We start from the raw sequence: 7,911 nt of genomic DNA on the forward strand, positions 1-7,911 counted from the left end.
AGCATTGGGAAAGGAGAAGGTATAAAACACATACATATAAAGCCTCTGCCTGGAAGTGAGATGTGTCACATATTCTTACATTTCTTTTTCCAGAGCAAGTCACATGGACTTCAAAGGTATGAAGAACTACAGTACAATCTCAGGGAGTGGAAAGGAAGCAGACTTTGATGCAGAGCTACACAGTCTATTCCAGGTTTCATAAGTCTTATTTCCATTTTTCATTCACTGTTCCTATGTGTTATGTCCACAGCTCTAAAAGGCACCCTATAATCAATAAGGCCAGGAGAAGATTCTCTTCGTCCATCTCTTTAGGTCTTCTTTGATTTACTTGTCACTTAGGCTATAGATCAATGGATTCAACATGGGGATCACCACAGTGTATACAATAGAATCCACCTTGTTTCTACTCAGAGAAGCATCAGAGTGAGAGCACAAATAGACAAAGATTCTTGAGCAATAGAAGAGAGTCACTGCTATCAGGGGAGAACCATCAGTGATGAAGACCTTAGACCTGCCTTCAACTGAGATGATCTTCAGAATGATAGCAATGACATAACCATAAAATATCATGATAACTAAGACAGACTTGAGTCCAAATACCACTGTAAGCATGGAGGTCATGACTTGACAGAAAAAGATGTCAGAGCAAGATAGGATCAAGAATTGGGGCAGGTCACAGAAGAAATGGTTTCTATTTGGCCCACAGAAATGGAGCTGAAGCAAAGCACATAGTTGGATAAATGAGCCAAAGATAATAGTTACACAGGTTCCAACCACTACGTACACACAGAGGTTGGGGACATGGATGGCCATGTAGAGCAGAGGGTCACAAATGGCAGCATATCAATTATAAGCCATAGCTTCCAGAAGACAGCACTCAGTCAGACCCAGGCTAGAGAAGAAGTATTACATGGTGAATCCCATAAAAGAGATGAATGTTGGCAATGATATAACCATAAGATATCATGATAACCAAGACAGAGGTGAGTGTAAAGGTTACCGTGAGCATAGAGGTCATGACTTGAAAAAAAAAAAAACAGTATGAGAACAGGATAGAATCAGCAGTTGGGGCAGGTCACAAAAGAAATGGCTGCTATTTGACTCACAGAATTGGAGCAGAAGCAAGGCACAGAGTTTCCTTGAAGCAAAGAATCCAGTTGTACAAGATCCTGCCACCATTGGCATACAGAGAGCAGGTGACATGATGGCCGTGTAGAGCAGAGGATCACAAATGGCAGCATATCAATCGTAAGCCATGGCTGTAAGAAGACAGCACTCAGTCACATTCAGGCTAGAGAAGAAATACTGCATGGTGCACCCCCATAAAGGAGATGAATTTATGCTTCTTGAAAAAGTCTGAGGGCATCTTGGGGGCTATAATGGAAACACAGCAGATGTCCAGAAAAGAGAGATTACTAAGGAAAAAGTACACAGGTGCATGTAGATGGGAGTCCATCCTGATAAGGGCGATGAGACTCACGTTTCAGGAGACGGTCAGGAGGTACATCCCTAGGAATACTGAAAAGAGAAAATAGTGGTTTTTGGATATTCAGGGAATCCCAAGAGAATGAACTTTGTAATTGTCATACTACTCCTTTCCACAGTCATTGCACCGGTGATTCTAAAATCTGTATAAATCTCTAAGTCAGTTGTTACCCCAATTTCTATTGAAATAAACCACCATGTATCCACACACTGAACACAGAACCAAGTGAAATATTGATCCAAGTTAGAGGAAATAGCTCTGATTAATACTCCCCACCAACACACGTTAACAAGTCAGTCAACCTAAAAGTCTCAGCCCAGTGAAAGTAACTTGAAGAATGAAGAGAAATACAACATGTTTTTGGACAGGCCAAACAGAGACACTGACAAAAGGCATTCTTGAAGAAGTTTGTACTTTGTACAAAAGGAAAGTGATTTTAAATGGAAGCTTATGAGATGTAGTAACAGTGAAAAGCATAGGAAGTAGAAAATACATAATAAAGTTTAAAAATACATATTATATAAAACTGGTAATAAGATATTTTATGTGGTGAGATAATTATATGAAATCAAAATACAAATAAAAATCATACACAAATTCAGGGGTAATTAGAATTAAAAATTTCAAAAGTCCTTAAGTCACACAGGAAAATGATAAAAATATTGATTAAAGTTAAAATTTGATAAGATACACACATAATTAAATTTCTGGGGTAATCACTAAAGGAATAGAAATAGAATGTGCAAATTCAGCAAGTAGAGGAGAAAATGTAAAAAGATTTTTAATCTATCCGAAAAGACCAAGAAATAATGAAAATAAAAACAAAATAAATCTTTATAAAATTCATCAAAAATACCAAAGAAAAATAAGGGAACAACTAAAACAAATGGCAAATGAAGAAAATACACCAAAAATTATTGTCCAATAGCTGATGAAAACAAGGTTTCTACATATTGCCATGAAATCAAAACAGTTAATTCTTTAAAACCTATAATGCAAAAGTTAAAACAGAGATATGAAAGCTTAAGACAGAAATGAAAAGACAACAGAAGAGGATGAAAAATGCATTGGCATAGCTCAGCTATGAAGGAGAAAAAAATACACCACAGAAATGCAAAAATGAAATTTGTGTGGGAGCAGCAATGAGGATAAAAATAAGCTGCTAAAAACAGCAAATGATGTAGAAAATAGGCTGCAAGAAAAGTGAGAAAAATGAAATCTGGAAAAAAGAAAGAGCTTTTAAAAATAGAGGGAAAGAGGAGGAGGAGCTTTAAGATGGCTGACTAGAGGCATCTGTTACTCTCCTCCACCACAAAGAAGAACCAAAATAGCAAGTAGATAATCACACTTCAAGAAGATTGTCTGAGAAAGAACACTGGAATTCTACAGAGAAGTAACAGGAAACACCTATGGCAAGGAAGGAGAGGGAAGCAAGGCAGCCTACTCAGCTGGGATCAGCTGGGAGCATGCAGAGGCTCCCCAGTGTGAGCAAAGCATAAGTGAGAGAACCCCAATGATCCACATTTCCACTAAGAACTCCTGCAATCTTAACCACAAGAGAACCATCAATCTATGTGGGTCCTAGGCTAACCTAGAGAGCTGCCTGAAGACCATATGATGGCATTGCTCCAGAGAGGGAGCTCACACTGGATCCCACATACTCCCTGAGTCCTAAGCAGCTACAGCACAGTGCCACCTTAAAAGCCCAGCCTCTAACAGATTGCATCCTGCCCTGGGGCACAACAGCCCATGCATCTCCACATGCCTGGAACCCCATGGACATACTCCACCCCCAGCCACTGCCTCTGCTAGCTGCTGCCACCGGGTCAAAGTGTGAGCCATTGGTAGTGACCTCAATGCCCGCAGCAGTGGGGCCACTGATATGGTTTAACTCTGTGTCCATACCCAAATCTCAACTTGAATTGTAATCCCCACGTGTCAGAGTAGGGACCTGGTGGGAGATGACTGGATCATGGGGGTAGATTTTTCCTTTGCTGTTCTCCTGATAGAGTAAGTTCTCATGAGAGTTGACAGTTTTAAGGTGCATCACCTCCCCTGGCTTGCTCTCTCTGCTGCCACCATGTCAGATGTGCCTTACTTCTCCTTCTGCCATGACTGTAAGTCCCTTGAGGCCTCCCCAGCCATGTTTCCTATACAGCCTGTGGAACTGTGAGCCAATTACACCTCCTTCCTTTCTATATTACCCAGTCTCCAGTATTTCTTTATAGCAGTGTGAGAACGGACTAATACACAAAGTGACCAATTGTTGACAACTGATTCTAAAATGTACATGGAAAGCCACTTTATTTCAAGTGTTGATTCTGAGAATATTCCCCAATAAATCTCCTGCAGGCAAATTTTGGCCTCACAGCTTGTTTTCTGGAGTTCCAACCTAGGACAACGACTTTGCAAAACAGGGAAGCTGAAAATTCACACAACATGGTTATTCCTTATGACTCAGTAATTCTACTCCAGAACAACACTGTATTAGCCTCAAATACCCATCAATGTGGCATGGATATGTAAATTTTGGTCTATACACTGAAATGCTATATAAAAATGAAACAAACTATGGTTGCATTATTACATGGAAAAAAGTTGTGACTATAACAGTAAGTAAGAGAAGCAAAACACAAAAGGATATTTAAATAGGATTACAAAAATTTAAAACTTAGGAAGAAGCGAAACCAAGCTACTTTGGTTAGTGATACATACATACATAGCGAAATTATAAAGTAAAGCAATAAATGGTTACATCAGATGTGGAAAGAGGCTTTTGTGATTCAGAAAGACACAGAGGGCCTCTGGATGATGGTGTGCTGTATTTCCTGATGTTAGTTGTGGTTGCACTTGTGTTTTTGTATACCATTACAGTGTACATTTATACTTTATGTATTTTGTACATGTGTAAAAATTTTAAAATAAAAAGCAAAAACAAGAAAAATTTAAAAAATAAATGATTTAAGATTTCCTCATTGCAAAAAGGCCAGTTTTGAAACAAAAAATTCCAACAGAATAAAGGAAAATAACTCAACTCATTCCAAAAGGGACCCATGTTCATTCCTGTAAATTTCTGTGAACCCTTCCAATAGTCCAAATACTCTAGAGCAGAGGAGATGAGTTTTTGCAAGAATCAACAGACTCTGTCAGGACCCACAAAGCTTTGTTTAGGTTGAACCATTCCAATCTAAACAAATGGAAAGAACAATGTTGGATTTTCTCATTGCTGGAAAATACTATCACCTTCCTGGTATTAGTGGGAATTTTCAGATGTTGTTTTGTTCGTCTTCCTGCCTTTGAACAGACTTAAATTAACACCATCCAAGATTTTTCTGGAAAAATATACATATTAGACATTTTGGGGGTCCAATAATATGTGAGGTTTTGGCTTTTTAAAGTTAAAAAATAATGTAAGAGGTCAAAAGGGGTATGCAGGCCCAATATCAATTATTGGCAAGTCACCTCCTATATCAAGAATTACAATATTTATTAATTGCCAGAGCCTACGAAAATACCAACAAGCCATTATCAATATTTCAAATGCTAGTAGAAATATGTACATTTATTCTAAAGTATGCTATACAGAGAAATTAAACCATTAAATTCCTTTGCTTTCTATGAGAATAACAGTACTTTACTGTGGTTTCTCTATGCCAGACTAAGAATATTTTATTGTCTTTGATGAATAAAAATGGAGAAATTTATTATTAAGAAGAAAGTTAAATTTCAATATTTGTTTATGGTATGACTTTTAGCTAGATTACTTAATTCCTCTGAGCTTTATTTTAATCTTATATAAAATGATAATAATGCCTACCTCGCAGGGTCGTTTAAAGCTCTTAGTTAAGACAGGAAATAGTACCTAATACAAGAGCAGGCTCTTGATTAATAGTTGTTACACTAAGAGTTTATTATTTTACTATTATTGTTAATTATTATTATTATTATTAAATGGTGTTTTGAGAGTAAATCTTTCAAGGCTGGGGTTAATAATAGTAAAAAGGGGAATCATTTGGCAATGTGGAATTTGGAAACATGGTCCTATATGATGTGGTCTCAGGAAATCTCTACTCTCCATTACCACTCCACATCCTGGGTAATGCTTAACTTTCCACACAAGAGGTTTCACTTGTAGCTAAGAGACCTTGGTGTCTATTAAAACATAAGTGTCTATTAAAACATAAGAAGTAAAGGTAATATGACAAAACAACAAATAATAGGTATTGGAAAAGGGAGGATAGTTAGATAATAAGAGGCAGGAACAAACATTGTTACTTGAAGCACCACCCATGGGTTAGGAGAGCAAGACAGAAGAGGAAAGGGAAAAGCAAAGAACAGTGTGACGCAAGTGTTGATGGTGAATTGGAGACACTGAAGAAAAATTGTTCTTGGATGCCTCTGCCAATATTACTTACAAAGATATCCTTCACAATTCTGTGCCTAAGTGGAACCTGGGAGTATGGCTAACACTGCTGGTTTGTCTTGGTCCTATATCTCAGCCTTGCCCTTGGTCCTCAGAATAGCATAGAGTTACTTTTTAGGAGACATGCCATCCACTAGAGATTCTCTTAAATGTTTCCTTAGGGAAACAAAAAGACAAAGAAGAAGCAATTATCAGAAGACAGTATTTTCCATTAATTATTCTCAGGAGTGCTGGATAAGGAACATGAGTGGGAAATGTTCTCAGCTGGTCCCATCCGACCATCTTTTATGGGCCCTTCGTGAACCAATTAAGAGTTGTGGGCCAGGTGCGGTGGCTCATGCCTGTAATCCCAGCACTTTGGGAGGCTGAGGCAGGCATATCACAAGGTCAGGAGATCAAGACCATCCTGGAAAACATGGCGAAACCCCATCTCTAGTAAAAATACAAAAAATTAGCTAGACGTGGTGGCACACCCCTGTAGTGCCACCCCAGCTACTCAGGAGGCTGAGGCAGGAGAATCACTTGAACCCAAGAAGTGGAGGTTGCAGTGAGCCAAGATCGCACCACTGCACTCCAGCCTGGGCAACAGAGTGAGACTCCATCTTAAAATAAATAAATACATAAAAGAGTTGTGAAGCATATTGGGTAGATACATAGTAATGGAATTGCAAGATCAAATGGTAGATACACTTTTCGTTCTTTAAGGAATCTCCACACTGTATTTCGTAGTGGTTGTACTAGTTTACATTCCCACTAACAATGTAAAAGTGTTCCTTTTTCACCGCATTTGTGCCAACAACTATTTTTTTTTATTATGGCTATTCTTGCAGGTGCAAAGTGGTATTGCATTGTGGTTTTGATTTGCATTTCCCTAATAATTAGGGATGTTGAGCATTTTTCATATGCTTGTTGGCCACTTGTATATCTTCTTTTGAGAATTGTCTATTCATTGTCCTTAGCCCACTTTTTTACGAGATTGTTTGTTTTTTTCTTGCTGATTTGTTTGAGTTCTTCATGTATTCTGGATATTAGTCCTATGTCAGATGTATAGATTGTGAAGATTTTCTCCCATTCTGTGGGTTGTCTGTTTACTCTGTTGACGTATTTCTTTTGCTGTGCAGAGGCTTTTTGTTTAATTAAGTCCCATCTATTTATTTTTGTTTTTTTTGCATTTGCTTTTGAGTTCTTGGTCATGAAGTCTTTGCTTCAGCCAACATCCAGAAGGGTTTTTCCAATGTTATCTTCTAGAATTTTTATGGTTTCAGGTTTTAGGTTTAAGTCTTTAATCAATCTTGTGTTGATTTTTGTGTAAGATGAGATATGAGGATCCAGTTTTATTCTTCTACATGTGGCTTGCCAGCGATCCCAGCACCATTTGTTGAATAGGGTGTCCTTTTGCCACTTTATGGTTTTGTTTGCTTTGTCAAAGATTAGTTGGCTGTTAGTATTTGGCTTTATTTCTGGATTCTCTATTCTGTTCCATTGGTCTATGTGCCAATTTTTGTACCAGTACCATGCTGTTTTTGTGACTATGGCCTTATAGTATATTTTGAAGTGGGTAATGTGATGCCTCAGATTTTTTCTATGTGCTTAATCTTGCTTTGGCTATGCAGGCTCTTTTTTGATTGCTTATGAATTTTAGGATTTTTTTTTGAGCTCTGTGAAGACCGTTGGTGGTATTTTGATTGGAATTGCATTGAATTTGGAGATTGCTTTTGGCCATATGGTCATTTTTACAATATTGAATCTACCCATCCATGAGCATGGGATGTGTTTCCATTTGTCTGGGTTGTCTATGATTTCTTCTGGCAATGCTTTCTAGTTTTCCTTATAAAGGTCTTTCACCTCCTTGGTTAGGTATATTCCTAAGTTTTTTTGTTTGTTTGTTTTTGCAGCTATTGTAAAAGCGATTGAGTTCTTGATCTGATTCTCAGCTTGGCCACTGTTGGTGTATGGTAGAGCTTCTGATTTATGTACATTAATTTTGTATCCTTAAACTTTG

At 37.9% G+C, this 7,911-nt stretch overlaps 1 pseudogene; it reads right to left on the reverse strand.

Annotated features, from left to right (window-relative positions):
• Positions 1-892: 892 nt before the first annotated feature.
• On the reverse strand, positions 893-1,456 carry LOC105740332 (annotated as a pseudogene).
• Between the last annotated feature and the right edge of the window lie 6,455 nt (positions 1,457-7,911).

Source organism: Nomascus leucogenys, chromosome 4, assembly GCF_006542625.1.
Source record: "Nomascus leucogenys isolate Asia chromosome 4, Asia_NLE_v1, whole genome shotgun sequence".
Lineage (NCBI taxonomy): Eukaryota > Metazoa > Chordata > Mammalia > Primates > Hylobatidae > Nomascus > Nomascus leucogenys.